Genomic DNA, 16592 nt, shown 5'->3' with positions numbered 1-16592 from the left:
AGGGCATGCCATAGCATATGAGAGTCAAAGACTCAATTCCAATGAGTGAGTATTGAGCATCTACAAGAAGGAGCACTATCACATTGGCCAAGAGCCAATGCGGTGTCCATAGAAACTCACAATTATCTATCTTCTATGATAGATGAGTATGCTACTGACCCCAATTTTAAAGATGTAATGTCATCCCTTGTCTTAGGGAAGAAAGAATAACCATTCACCTTGCAGGATGGTTATCTTCTCTATGGAAATAGGCTATGTGTTACTCGCTCTCTTAATGAGAAAGTGATGTATGAATCCCATGCTCCTCCCTATGCTGGGCATTGAGGGATTCAACCTACCTTTGCGGAGTAGAGACATATTTCTATTGGCCTACCATGAAGATGGACATACAAGACTATGTGTCAAAATGTGTGGTATGCCAAAAGACAAATTATGATAGGGGGAAGCAACCTGGATTTCTCCAGCCTCCTTTGACAACTCCTAATTCACCATGGGAGAGCATATCCATGGATTTTATCTTTAGACTACCCAAGTCCATCCATGGGAATACGGGAATATGGACAATAATAGACAGGTTTAGTAAACAACACATTTTATACCTTTCAAAAATAATATTAAGGCACACCAAATGGCAGCCCTCTTCATAGCCCAAATTTTTAAACATCATAGGTTGCCAACATCAATAGTGTCAAATAGAGATCCTTGAATGACCAATAGTTTCCGGAAGGGTCTCTTTGAGAATCTAGGTACTAGGGTTAATTTCTCTTCGGTCTATCACCCACAAATGGATGGCCAAGTGAAATAGCCAACCTTAAGATTCTAGATACTTAAGACCTATGTTACCGAAGTAGATCAACGTTCTCAATGTGAAAAGTATCTACCTCTCCTAGAGTATGCATACAATAACAATGTCCATACTACTACGGGGAAGGAACCTGTTGAAATCATTGAAGGAAGACCTAAATGTCCATTGCTGCTTAAGGTACATGGGAAGATCTTCATTGCCGATGAGTATAGTTGAGACCTACAAGAATCTTTCTAAAAGATTAAGGAGGCTATATACATCTTGCAACAAAGGCAGAAGGATGCTTCTAACAAGCATAGAAGGGCCTTAGCTTTTAAGAAAAATGATTGGGTCCTACTCAAATTTCCCAAGGCTCGATTGAGGAAAACTACGGGAAAAAAATCCTACGAGCCACCAAAAGATTATGCTAAACTAGCAAAAACATACTATGGTCCTCTTCAAATCCTAAAACCAATCAATGAGATGGCATATCAACTCAAGTTTCCCAACCATTGGCTCATTTACAATGCTTTTCATGTGAACCTACTTAAGCCTTAAAAGGGAGAGCCACCACAAGAACCAATCATTGAGGATCCGCCTGAAATCAAAGATCAAGAAGAGGTGCTTCAGCCCAAATCAATTCTTTGACATGAAGAAAAGGTACTAAGACATGGTAAGATTATCTGATGGTATCTTATTAAATTAAAAAATTATCCTTTTGAATATGCTAGATGGATGCAAGGAGCACAGCTTAAGGATACTATGAACCTTGTCAATGCTTACAGTGATACAATAGAGTAAGCAAACGTAAATACTTTTTAAAAGAAAATTTATTTTCTCTTATAATACTAGTTCTTTTTTTAATTGTGCGCAAATTTAAGTAGTATGCATGCTTAAAATCATGTTTGTGTGATGAAGAAGTCTCTCAAACACCAAGTAGAATTTGTCACTCTACTTTGGGAGATTGAAATGCACTCAAGAGCAAATGTGCTTGCGGAAGCTAATTATTCCAAGCACCAAATAGATTAGTCATCCATTTTGTATGATGTCGTATGGTAAAAAGGGATCCTCTACCCGCTAAGAAACATAGACTAATGACTATGGCTTTATCTCCTCTACCTCATAGTCAAGGATGACTATGATTTCAAGAGAGGTAATGTCATAAAGTCTAATATCTAACTAACCCAAATGATTTCTCATATTAAATTGATCATTTAATGTGGGGAATAAATGGGAACAAGAGTTAGAATATAGACATGTGCTTATGGATCTATCTCGGCACGGGACCAAAGTCAATGGGTCCAAATGAGAGATGCTCTGTCAAAGAGCAATGCTAGCTAATGGAGCTTGAAAGACCTTAGGGGTAGCTTCATTAAATATCTCCAAAGGTTATTGTTAAAAGTCCTTAGACCTAGGACCTTAGGCAAGCTAGGGAAGAGCTTGAAGTGGGAACCTGGCCCAAGCTTGAGGTTCTTGCTGGCTGAGGTGCTTGAGGTTCTTGCCATGCTTGATGATCAAGGTGCTTGAGGTGCTTTCCATGCTTGCTGACTAAGGTGCTTGAGGTTCTTGTCATGCTTGATGATTAAGGTGCTTGAGGTGCTTGTCATGTTTTATGACTAAGGTGCTTGAGGGGCTTCATGGCTAAGGTGCTCAAGGGGTGTTCCAAAGTCAACATGATCCCTACAAGAAGGGGGGTGAGCCCTAAAGCTAGGGGCATGAGAGAGAACACATAGACACTCACTCAAGGCAAGCTCAAGACCTAAGAGGCAACAAGGACATGTGTCAAGCACCTACACACGTTTCCCTCATGTAGTGCCTAAAACCTATTGGTTGACCTCTAAAGGGGTCCAATGATAATTTATTTTATTTAATTAATTGTTTAAGAATTTTTCAAGACCTCTCTCTCAAAGCGGGAAGGAGGACACTTGTCAAAATGCTAGCATGGTTGCTTGATATGTCTAATTCATGTGATTGGCTAGTCTAGAGAAGGTCCAATCAACTTCAAGCTCGAGCTAGGAAGAGGGGTAGCTTGACAATATACTCTCTCTTTCACACACACTCACTCACACACACACACACACACACTCACACTCATTCTCATGGTGTGTTGAGAAAGAACTCCATCTCCTTCTCCAAGATTGAGAAGTTGAGAGCCTACACCAACAAATCTTGGCTATGGAATGCAAATCCAACCAAGAGTCATGCTCCAAAGTGAAAGCTTGCCATCTTCTTCATCTCCATTACTATGCTACTATGCTATGCTAATCTACAAGAGTAATACAAGTGAGTAGATTATTTCTTTCTCGTATGTTACTTCTTATTCCTCTTCCCTACTCTCATTCCCTGCTAGCTCTCTCCACCTTCAAAGGTGTTTGAGGTCTTGGGACTGAGGCCGAGAATATGTTAATGCTTTGGTAAGATAGTTAAGGGCATAATCTTGGTGCATGAAGCTTACCATCTTCATTGCACCAACGAGGTCACAAGGAACACAAATCTTGTATTGTACCAAGCCCGGGGAGGTCACCTAATAAAAATGTAACCTATCACCGAAGGGTATTTAAAGTTCTTGAAACTTACAGAAATATATATACAGAAGGGCATTATTTTTTCAAATTTGAAAAAAACTTACAGAATTTAAGAGAAAAGGGTACATTATATTCTTAACAAAATTCACAGATAAGGGGTTTTACAAACATGTCTTGAACGCACGTGATATGGTAGTTTTACACATAGTGAACCCCCCGAGGTACCAAGTCTCTCTTTATGGGAGAACCTAAAATACAAAATCCTTTTGGAGGGGGGACCAGCTCTAAGTAAATCCAGTCCTCAACTCTTGTGAATTTCTCCAATCCTTTCTCTCTCTCTTTTATGAGTATTGTTCATGCCAAGCTAATTAGGTGTTTTTTTCATTTTGCTACATTTAATCATTTACTCTTCTTATGCTCTTTAAGAATTTGCTAAAAGGAAATGCTCACTATTGTTATTTCAATTTCCGCTACAGTCAATGTTATAGCCATATTCCATTACAGTCATTGACTATGGTGTTGAGAGGGTGGGTTTCATCGCTTGTCAAGACCTTAGGTGAGGATCTTGATGGCTTACTTGTTTCCTCCTACCTTTCTGTGGGGAGTGAGGACAAATTGCAACTATCATCCTTAATTACATCATCCTCAACCACATCCCGATCACCTGCTCCCACCTTTAAGATGCTAGTATATGCTAGTGGCTTGTCATCTCTAGAGACATGCCTCCAAATAGATTTGACCTCTTGTTTGCTAGCAATCACCACCTTACGATAGTTCTTAGCATACTGACCAATTTTGTTACATTTGTAGTAGGTTTGGGGGAAGGAGGCAAATGCCAACCCTTTTGGATAGGCTCCAAAACACCCCATGTTGAGATATAAATATTTAAAAATGGATTTTCTTATGTTCCACAATATGCATACCTTAACATCCAAGCTAGATGTTACCCGTTGCAATTTTGTAAGAATAGCACATGGACCATTAGAGAGGCAATGGAGTTCACATGTTCAAGTAGCCAAATCAAAAGGCTTTTCAACGTAAACCACACAAGGTAGAAATCCATAAACTCTTTATTATGGTCCCCCAAAAACCTTTTCTAATAACTAGGTCTTGAATTGTTTGCTTGGAGGTACAAAATGCCACATTGAAGCCTTTGCCCATCACTGCAAAGTGATTGAATACATTTCTACTATTGAGCACCATAGAGACCCACTCCCAAAGGCCTTGGGTTTTCATTCTCTGTCCCATGAAATAGAGCACCATGGATTTAGCATAGCTTGTCTCCAAGCTCATTAAAGCAAACTCTAGGTTAAAGTCAACATTCACCACGTATCTGTCTGAATTCTTGTATTGGATAAAAATGATAACCTCATGTAGTATTTCCTCAGTTATAGAGCACGCCCAACATGCTCCAAGAGAATCCTAACAATCCTACATTCTATCTCTATATCTATATAATCTATTAAGGAGCTTAAATATTTCAAGGAAGGAGAGGACCTCCACTTGTGTTAGCGGATTGACCGAACGGGCACCCATCTAGCAGGACACGTAGCCAGATACCACATTTGTACTCTTATTATTTTTTTGAGATAGTGTAATGATACTCTGTGTAAATCCTAATTCCACAATAGTAGCAAGTCGATTCCCTAATTTGTAATTCAGTCATGACATTTTTGTAGAGGTCCATGTGAGCCGGCCAATGGCATTTAGAAAGCCCTAGGTATAAATGGCAATAACCTTAATGTGAAAAGGGGGGGCTTATCTTTAGAAGAGAAAAGAGATCTGCTATACATACGCTCAAGCGACTACAAAGCTCCAACTTGTAGTCATCGCAACTGATGATTGAGTAATCCGATTTCAATTTTGAAACTTGCATTGTGTTCCTCTTTCCATGCTCTTTCATTGAAGTGTAAAAGTTGTCAATTTTGTTGTGGTTCGTGACTATGCGTTAATGAGTCTTAATTGCGGATTTGAGTTCTTAATCACTGTTTTTTGACGTTTTAACCATAGGAGAGTGTTCCTAGACTATAGGGAGACATCTCTAGACTGATCTGTTGTAGTTTTCAAGACCTTTTTCACGATGGATTGTGATTTTGGTACCTTGTTGGCGACTAGACTAGCATTTTGAGTTTGTTTGAGTGCTGCAATGGCGTGATGACCTAGAGTGGTGAGAAAAGACATAGGCAGATTTCCATGATCATTGAGTGTTGGTTTGCTTGTTGCGTTGGTGTTTTTTCTTGTTGAGTTTCACTTCTTGAGATTAAAAACCTCAAAGAGTCTCCGTGCCCCATCCAAGTCACTTCCCTGAGTATGGACATTATGTTAGTGCCAGATAGCTATGCTACAGACGTCCGTCATGGTGACCCGCTAAGATTGACGTAGTTTTCGAGGATAATGATCCTCAGATGGTGAGTGACCTAGTGCGTATTTAGAGCGTTCTTTTTTGGATATCAGTCTCTCCATTCCATTTACACCTTAGCAATAAGGCAGCTAGACATGAGGTTTAGTACTTGGTAGAGTCTAGAAGTCAAGGAATTTCTAGGACTATTCTCGAGAGTTTAAGAGACTTGTGAGTGTGATAGCTAAAAGCATTTCATTCTTTGATTTTCTTGTTGCTTTCAGAGTGCTGTTTCGTTTTTTGTTTCGACTTTATTTTGTACCATTTTGTTTTTTTTTTTTCATGTTTCATTTCAATACATAGGAGTAGGGTAGGTAGAAACTACCACCAACAAATTTGGGCTAAAAGATTGAGGGGAAAAAGGGTGAAAACCATATTTTAGCCGATACGACCATAAACTCTGCAATTTGAAAATTTGATGGTAGAGAGCTGAAAAGTAATCCAAATTCAAAAATTTGTGGATCAAGGGCATTATTAGACTCTTTAAAAGCAATCTAGAAAGTCTGGCCAGATTCTGTGGAGGAACATGGATCGCGATCCATGACCCCTAGAGACCAATTTTATAGAAAAGTGACCAGTGACATTGTGGATCAGTGGGACATTGCTTTGATCAAGTTTTCTTGAAAGAAAAACTCAAAAATCACATCGAAATTGGTTGATAGGGCAAAAAAAAACAGAACAAGCATTGTAAACACAAAATTTAGGGGTTTTCAACTTTCTGGGATCCAAATCAAAAAGGGGTGAGATTTGGCTTCTACAAGGAGTAGCAACAAAACAAAACTCATGACAAAATGCTTCCAAACATGGATCGTGATCCATGTACCTTGTGAAATTTGGGACTGATATTTGACCAGTGCATCCTTGATAACTAGTGGAACAACTTTGCCAAAAGGGGCCATAGCAAAAAGTTGATCAAAATACCAAAATTTTTCCAGATAGCTAAAAACTACAAAGTAGACACAAAATTTTTCTTTTGGTTGGACAAAAGTGATTCAAATTCAAAAAGATTTGGGGAAGAGTTTCACCATAACATGGACTGTGGGTTGACCAAGTTTCATGTCAAAATGAGGTCAAACATGGATCATGATCCATGTACCTCATCATGATCTTTGGCTAGAAATTGACAAGTGGGTAGCTGATACCATTTGAAACAACTTTCCCAAAAAAACAATAAAGTTGTAAAAAGTGGTCAAAAGAGCCAAAAATAGGTTATTGTCAAAACTGCCACAACGACTATAGAATTCATGTTTCGTTGGACAAAACTGATCCAAATCCAAAAAAAAATTGTGGAGTAAGCCACAAACATCATAAGCCATCAGCACATCCAAATTTCAAATCCAAAAGTGGTGGAACATGGGATCACGATCCATGACCTCCATGAGAATTTTTGGACAAAAACTATAACAGCATGTAGAAGATATCATTGTGAACAAAAGTCTCCAAAGAAGCATTGCCAAAAAAAGTCCAAAAAACTCATCAAAAGTGTCAAAAATAATTCAAGGTGAAAACCTAAAACATATTTGTGGATTGACTTTTACTTGACTTAAATAAGTCCAAATCATAGAAAAAACATATAGCAAGGATCAAGAGACCAAGGACAAGTTATGTATCAAGTTTCAACACCATCTGACACAAGGGTACATGGATCGCAATCCATGTTCCCCTGTCACACAGACTGAGACCAAACTTGGAGCATAACTAGAACCCATCACAAGGAGCCTAGTGGTTTTTTCAAAAGTGAATTTGGATATTAAAAAACAGACCAAAAGCTCAGAACTGTCAAGCATACTGACAAAGTGTAAACAAGTGACAAACTAAAAACCACAGTGCAGACCAAGTAATGAGCAATTGACCTGTCAAAACAAGTCCAAATCCAAAAAGATTTGAGATTTAGCTTGTGGACATAGAGTGCAACAAGCTCCAAGAGATCATGTCCAAATGTGGTTGAACATGGATTGCGATCCATGTACCCCAACCTCACAATTTGATGAAAATTGGTACAGAGCCTACATATGACCTTGTCTACATACAATCAAAATTTGGGCTGAAAATTTGAGGGGGGGGTCATGGATCACGATCCATGTACCTCATCATAGTGGGGGTATTTGACTTGATGATCTTGTAGACATACTTGAGTACATCCCAAATCTCAAGTTTGAGCTAAAAATACCCTCTAGAGACCAAGATACAAGCGAAAGTTCCTATGTCATGTTCCTACAATTGTTTTGAGTGTTGTTTCAAGTGCAGTCTACTAAAATTTCTCTAACCTTTGATAGACAACTCCAAATTGAGTTAGGTATAGCCCAGGAAGAAAGCTTGTGGGCAATAGGACACACCCAGACCTGAATTTTTAGAGCTGAATGTTTTAAGGTTTCCTTGTTCTAAACTTTTAGGGTACCCCAAGACCAGTTTCTAGAGACCAAAAGAGTCACAAATTCCTAACTTCTAAGAGACCTCACCAGGGGTAAAAAGGGATAAATTGCACTAAGCCAACGTGGGCTTGTCAAGGACTACCTTGAGAGTTTTGAGTGAGCCTTTACCATGACAAATCATCCACCACTAGGGTTTTCTACTCCACTCAGAGATATGATAAATGTTGGAATGTTGAGAGCAGTGGGATTGGGAGAATACCTAGAGGAGAGGCATCCTTTGATCAACAAACCAAATGTGAGATTCATCAGAACCAACGAACCCATGAGAGTTCTAACGGATTATGCTCATGAGGGCTTGTATAGGTTCACAAACGGGGATCCATATATATTCTACAAGTGTGTGGAACCCTATGCTAGGGAGTTGACCACCCATAAGAGCCTCTATGCATTCACGTATATAGATGCTCTGGAGTGCAAGTTTTGATGGTGGATAAGTATGGATATGAGTACAAACTTGTTGATCCAATTGACTTAAAAAGATACACCTACAAGGGTAGTTCAATCTCTACTTACTCTCAGTAAAAAACAATGCCATATAATGTATCAAAGAGGATTCCATCGGGATTTTCTCCAAGACTAGAGGAGAGAGTGAGAGATGTCTTTCAAAGAGACCACAAATTGGTTAGATTGGTGACTGAACCACAATGATTAAGACCATATCAAGTGGCTCAATGTGTTCAAACAAAATACAATGGGTTAGGGGATCCATATGCTCATTCTCACTCTTCAAACAAGTTTTGAGGACTGAACAAATTGCAGATTTTCATACTCAGTATGAGGGATTTGGGTTGACATTGAAAGGAGTAGCTTTGGCTTGGTTCCAACCACTTAAAAAAGATGATTTTCCCAACATAGCACAACTCTTACATGAATTTGTAGAGGAGTTCTCAAAAAAGGGGATCAAGCACAACACAGTGTCACAGATCTATGCTTTCAAATGGAAAAAGGATGAAAAAGTGAAGGAAGCTCTGCTTCGCTTCAAATAGTACATAGATAGATGTCTTGTGAGAGAGCTACCGCAAGATGAGAGATTATCATTTCTCTTCATAGAGGGATTGAGGAATGAAACTCTAAAAAAGGACCTTCATTTGAAAGGTTTCATGGTGTTTGAGAAATTCACTAAAAAAGATCTATATCTAGTTGACAATTGCAAGGCCTATAGAGAGGTGGCTAAAGATACAAACAATGTGATTAGTAGTGCATCATCTCTGAAGAGAGAATCAACACAAAGAGAGATTTTTAGACTCCTTGGGAACCAAGCATTGATCAAGTGGTCAAGGAGGTGATTAGAAGAATAAACCAAGGCTACCAACAGAACCTGAATGTGCGACAAACTCAATTGAGGAGATGCGGGACTTGTGGAGAGGATAACCCTGCTCCATGGTGTAGCACTCAACGGAAGCCGCAACAAATAATAGGGCAATAACCACCTCTTTTGAATGATGGTATAGTAGTAGTAAGCTACACTCATCCAACACATGTGCCACAACTCATGAAAAACCAGTACTCCATGGATGCGAATACGCTCATGCTCATAGCCAATCAAGAGTATGGTTCAAAGAACATTCTTACCAGACAAGAACAACCATTGGTTGGATCACCAGCTATGAAATAAGAAGGTCCATGCTATGAATGTGGAGGTGACCATGCGGAACGAGGTTATCCAACAAGGATTGACAAATAGAAATATTTGTATTCTGTGACGGTTGTGGGAGAGACCATCTACTCCAACATTGTACTAAGAATCCAAACTACAAGGGGAAAGTAACAATGAACGTTGTAGGCGTGATCCCTTATTCAAGCAGATTCGAGGTAGAACCCGTAATTCTTTTAAAGGTGATGACTTGAGCTCAAGCTCAAGAAGCTACCAAAAATGAAATTGTTGAGGAGAAGCCCACATTGCCACCTCAAATAGAAATTGAGATCATATCGATGAGAAGAAGAAGAAAATCATGGAAAGACAAAAGGGACAAAATGAAAGCGAAGAGGCTGCAGAAGAATTTTGCTTTGGAAAGTGAACTAAACCAAACCAAATAACGGCTTAAACATGACCACGAAAGCAAGAAAAACGCAAAGGGAGCAGATGACCTGTTCACTCTTGGTCGAGAAAGTGAATGAGCACTTAGATGCAATTTTGAAGGCCTATCAAGCCAGGCTAAAACCCAATCAAACCTAAGAGCATAGACAGTTGACATATCCTCACCTTGGTTATGAAAAAGATAGGTTAAAAATGTGCAAGGAGCTCATCCAAGCGGCCCAAGCTCTTATGGAACCACATGTTCCAGATGCTCCAAAAATGGAGGAACTAATCCGCAACAGAATTTGGGAAATGGAGAACCAAGGTGTTGCAAACAGAGATAAGGAAGAGCTGGTGGGCTATAGACAGGTAGATTATTTGGGTGTCGGGTGTGTTTCCCTTCCCCCTATCCATCTTTGGGTGCCCCCATTGAGGAGTGCACTGATGCTTTGATTTGAATTTGGAAGCGGTGTTTGAAGCTGACAGAGGGTTGGCGGATAGTCAAAGAATATTCGGTGGTCAGATTTGAAGATAGCAGAGGTAATGGACCAAGTTTTGGCCCCAGATTTACATTTTTGTTGTTGATGCATGGATGTGCAAAGATTTGGTTTGATGATTTGAAGGATGATGATCGAAGTTCATGGCAAGAGATATAGAGCCATTTTATAAAGCGGTTTATAAAGGTGGTTACTCTGAAAGAGGCTGGTGCAAAGCTAAAGGTGATACACCAAGATGTAAGTATGGGATTTTTCAAATTTTCTTGAACAATTTGAAGCATGTTGGAAGCAGTTAGAGGTTTCTACTAGGGTTAAAGGAAACCAATACCTAAAATTGTTGAAGTTCTCAAGTGTGTGCATCCAAGGTCAAAGAAAAGGTGGAATTTGGTGCAGATACATGTGACAATACGGTGTAACTGGCCAACGTAAAGAGCAAGAAGGTGAAACAGAAAATTGGATTTGGGCTTATTGAAGCCTATGAATTATGTTCCTATTGTAGCGGTAGTGGATTATTCTATGGTTCAACCAGAGGTGGTGCCAATTGTTCAAAATGCAGGGCCTCTTGAGGTAAGGCCTATGGTCAATTATGCTCTTTGGAGGTTTCCAGTTTTTAGGGTGCCTATTGTTAGGGTTCTAAACATACTTCCATCACCTAGCTACCTATGTGGATGCATTAGCACGTGCCACCTCCACTGCTTGCATGTACAAATAATGCATCTAATCAACTTACATATTTTATATTATTTTGTATTTGGCTTGCTTGCATCATTTTAATTAGGGTGTTAACTTAACATCTTAATTATGAACACAGCTAACTATTTTCCATCCTAATTAAACCTTGCAAGTGGTATCAAATCTTAATGGAAGGCTTATTATTATTAGTAATTGTAAATATCGTTTATTTCTAACCCTAACCCTAACACGATGGTGAAGCTAGGGCTCTGTCCACCATAGGCTAACACTAACCATTGGTGATTAGGGAGACGCTTCCACTACCATCTCTCCCAACAAGTGGTATCAGATAGGTAGCTAGGTGTAATGTGCATGAGGAGCTTTAGGACAAGTGTTTTCTCCATGTGTCATCCTAGTTGTAGACATGTTTCCCACTAAAGTGTGAGAAAAGCACCATAAGGGGTTGTTCACATAGGAGATGCAACAAAAGCCCGCATCCCAACGATCCTCCCCTATGTAGGTTTTGGTTGCATATCACTCACACAAGATTCAACAAAAACCCGCATCCCAACAATTCTCCCCTATGTGGGTTTTGGCTGCATATCACTCACACAAGATTCTCCTCCTCTCAAAACACACTAGGGTGAAACATGCAAAACACAAGCCTCCCCTTTAACACAAGTCTACCTCCCTAGACACAAAGGGTGTAGGCACACAAAACATCAAGGGGTAGGCACATACACAAGCCTCCCCTGTCACAAATAGAGGGTAAGGTACAGAAGAGAGAATTCTCACAGTATATCATCAGGTACCAAGTCATCAAAATCTTCTTGCCAAACCCGACATATCGCGACAAAAGTGATAGCAGTGTGTTGTGATGCATTTGCAAAAAACTCGCAAGGTGCTATCTAACACTACTATTGTGCATCATTGAGATGGCTTGATCATGAGCCCCTTGTTGAAGAGAACCTATATGCAAAAGAGATAGCCAATGTCGAGTGCCAAGGAAATATTTGATCCAGGTGGAAGACATGCTATGATACAGGGGGTGGGGCAACCCGCTTGAGGTTTGGCAGGTCATGGGCTATAGAGAGGCAGATTATTTGGTTGTCGAGTGTGTTCCCCTTTCCCCCTATCCAACATCATGTAGTAGCATTTTTCACATCCCTGAGCAGCCATTTGAATTCAAAGGAGTCTAATAAGAATTTTCTCCCTTTATTCCCTCAACAATATCATCCAAATCTCATCTCTCTGATTTCTCTCTATTTCTTCCCTTAGCCAACATACTTTGCTTATAGATGATCTATTGTGAATCACCATTACTAACAAATTTGATGATGTGAAAGCGAAGAGCAATGGGGAAAATACACGAGAGAGAGAGAGAGAGAGAGAGAGAGAGAGAGAGAGAGAGAGAGAGAGAGAGAGAGAGAGAGAGAGAGAGAGAGAGAGAGAGAGAGAGAGAGATTGTTGAACCAACCAAACCAATTGGGAAAATAATTAGTAATTTACAATGGCAGAAAGGTAGTTCTTTATACTCACCTTAGCAAATTTCCCAACCCGGACTTTGACAAATACTTAAAATAACACCTAAAGTCAAAATAAATATTGAGATCACCTTGGGCTATTCACTTGAGATGCTATAACTTTAACACCCTCTCTACAGCTCATAGTGGACACATGTAGGAAGACCAACTCAATGAAGAAGCTACCATGGACATCCCAAGTATTTGTATACTCCATTGGATACACCTTGGTTATGCTTCCACCCAAATTTTCACCTAATAATACTTCCATCTTTAGCACCATTTTCCTCATAGAAAATTAAACTGTAGACCACACTACATCCAAGAATCCCCATTTGTGAATTGTGAACACATCACATTAAAAAATTCCTAGACAATGAACTTTGCAACACATCATGTCCATAATCAGGCCAAAAACAATGGATTGGTGCACTCATCCATAGTGGTTTTCTACATCGTGTTGGTTCCTTGCCAGATGCATGTGCCTTGCACTATGACCCACGGGTTCAAACATCAATAACTTGACCTCCAATACATGCATTTGTAGGGATGTTCATTTTGCCTTTTTGCCGATCTCAAGCCTCTTCGTGGCTGAAACTAGTTGCAGCAACTGCCACCTGACTAGAAATTTGGCATCATGGCCACTGCGCTCACCAACACGTGTGCCATGCTCTATCAATTCCTTATCATTATTATCTCTATCTAGCTTGCCTTTGCCTTTTTCCTTTTGTGAGTTCATGCTTTTTCCTTTGGCTTTGCATTCTTGAGCCAAACAAAGCGTCTTCTCACACTTATCAACGGCTCTCAAACCTCGTGTGTATTGAGGTAGCTAGCTAAGCAATGGTCTTGTCATCCACATGATGTCTTCCTTGAGAAATTCACACGTGCGTAGGCCACTAATTGAGTACTAAATGATCCACTTCCCGTAGCCAATTGTTGGTGTTGGTCAATCAAGGGCAAAGCTATGTACAAAAAATGATTACTTTTGCCTTTGTTATCTCTCTCAAGCTTTTCTAGGCCTCCCCTTTTGCAAGCTATTCCTTGCCTTCAAATTTTCACTCAAGAGCAACGACACATCTTTTTGGAGGAATTTGAAGGAGTTGAGGAAGGTAACTGAGTACTGGTCAAAGCTCGGTCCATGGCCGATGTTAAATTTTGGATCATCGGGGTCATTGGAGTCCACCCTTCACAAAGAGTTCCTGCATGCTTGTGTGTAAAGATGTCCAAAACTTGTAGCATCTCAAAACACTCAAATTAGAGCCCTCAAATACCTTTTCAAAAAGACCCAAATAGGATCCTTTAGACAGAGTCTTAAAATGCTCAAGTTGAGCCCATCTACTAACAGTGTCTGAAAACGTACCTAGGTTGCACCATTGGTGGGCATCTTGGAATGCCCTTAGTAACAGCGATGTTGGCCCAAGCCTTGGACACCTCTTTCTTGTAGTGTTTCGAAATGTTTCAACTGAGTTGTCGATAGAGCCTCTACTTGCTTGCATTTCAAAATGATATGGGGATGGAAAAATACCAATCCAATTACCTCTATCAATCCTCTAGAAAAAAAACACAGCTTCCCTTCTTTGCAAGGTTCATCCATCCAATCCTTTACTCTTCTTTGCATGAAAATCCTCCCACGATCATTGAGCACAAAGATTTGATACTATGTCAAAGTCGACGATGTGGAAGAAAAGAGAAATGTGGCGTGAGGGAAATTTTGAGGTCATTTTTGGGCCTTGTAAGGAATTGTTAATTTGGCAAGGATTGGTTAACTTTTTTCAAATAAGATCCAAATTTGTTAGAGGCTGGATATTTAGAATCTTCTCTTCAAATGCTATCTATTGATATATAGCATGTAAGTATCAGACATTGCCTTCATATAGATCTAAAAAGGTGATTTTAGTTTACCATAACAGTAACAAAAACTACTTGATCTGAAACAATGGCATAGCTTTTTGGACCCCAGCTCTTAAGAATCCATTTTTCAAGAGCTTTTTAATAATAGTTCATATCATGAGGTTTTGAACAATATTTAGAGGGGTTTATTGGGTTGCTCTCTTTTGTGCGATTTTGATGATGTGGCACCCTTAAAAGGCCCAAAAATGAGCTCAAAATTTTTCCTAATGAGAATATATGCAAGAGAGAGAGAGAGAGAGAGAGAGAGAGAGAGAGAGAGAGAGAGAGAGAGAGAGAGAGAGAGAGAGAGAGAGAGAGAGAGAGAGAGAGAGAGAGAGACTACTGAACCAACGAGCTGGGCAAATTGGGTTGCTCTCTTTTGTGCGATTTTGATGATGTGGCACCCTTAAAAGGCCCAAAAATGAGCTCAAAAGTTTTCCTAATGAGAATATATGCGAGAGAGAGAGAGAGAGAGAGAGAGAGAGAGAGAGAGAGAGAGAGAGAGAGAGAGAGAGAGAGAGAGAGAGAGAGAGAGAGAGAGAGAGAGAGAGAGAGAGAGAGAGAGAGAGACTACTAAACCAACGAGCTGGGCAATGAATTATTAATTTACAATGTGGGTGCTAGGGACTCACAACCCTAACAGGTATTAAGTACAAGAAACATGTAGCAAATACAGGAAAATGACTAAAGGAGACTACATATTAATTCATAGAATTGTAAAGTATATGAACAACAGACACCATGATTTAAACAAAGAAGGTACAACTTCACTATGTATTCATCATTATCAAACTACAGACCCAAAACAGCATTACGACTATAGGATGACTGCAAACTCCTTGTTGGTTACATGCAAAAACTGCTACATGCCATAAGACAATTTGGGTATTTTAAAACTACCTAGGCATTAGGAACTTGTGTAAACATGCCCCTAAGGTTTAAAAGTAAGACCTTAGTTATAGTACAAAATAGATAAGTATCCTAACACATCACGCACTAATACCTGGCACACCTCAGGTGGGCAATGTTTATCGAGAACCCATCCCTTGATCAGAAATATCAACATCAACATGATCTTTAACTTCAGTCTGCTTTGCACTTTCTCCTTTAGTTGCAGTCATCTTACCATCTTCACCAAGTCCTGCATCCACTTCACCTTCAATTGCTTCCTTTGTAGCATCAATACTCTCCTTACTGAGTATATCCTCAATAATAATCAGTACTAGATCTTTAAGTTATTGTTGTCCACCTGCATCATTTGCCTCTTCACTTGCAACTTTAGTTGTAACTGCATCTTTAGTTGACTGTCCGTGAACTTCAGTTTTAGTTTTAACCCAACATTACAGTATCACACTGAGCATGCAGTTGTTCAGATTGATAATGTTTCTACTGGTCCATCTACTTCTGCAATTCCTCATACTCCTGCTTCAATTCATCATATTTCCTCTGCACAAATAAGTTCTCCTCCTTTACTTATTCTTCTGCAAAGATTTGATATGGATTACTATCATACTGACCACATCATACATTCTGGCTTTGATTTTCTCCCAAACACCTTTCATATAGTCCCTCATTTCAGCCTTCATCTTCTTCACATCACCTAAAGCTAGATACCATCCCTTCACATCTAACTCTTCCTCAGACATTTCTCTAATCTTCTCTTCCACTTTTCTACATGATGTAACTATGTTCAACAAAACCTTGTTGTGCTGCTTTTCGAAGTAGCATGCAAAGTAGTCATTTCAATCAACTGACTCTACAAAACATTAAGCCACTTACCTCTCCATTGAGAAATTCTAGCTGAACTTTTATGTCTGTATACCACCAATTGCTTATATGAGGCTAAATCCTTTT

Source organism: Adiantum capillus-veneris, chromosome 1 (genome assembly GCF_014529385.1).
Source record: "Adiantum capillus-veneris isolate H3 chromosome 1, ASM1452938v2, whole genome shotgun sequence".
Taxonomy (NCBI): domain Eukaryota; kingdom Viridiplantae; phylum Streptophyta; class Polypodiopsida; order Polypodiales; family Pteridaceae; genus Adiantum; species Adiantum capillus-veneris.
This window is presented reverse-complemented; position numbering follows the sequence as displayed.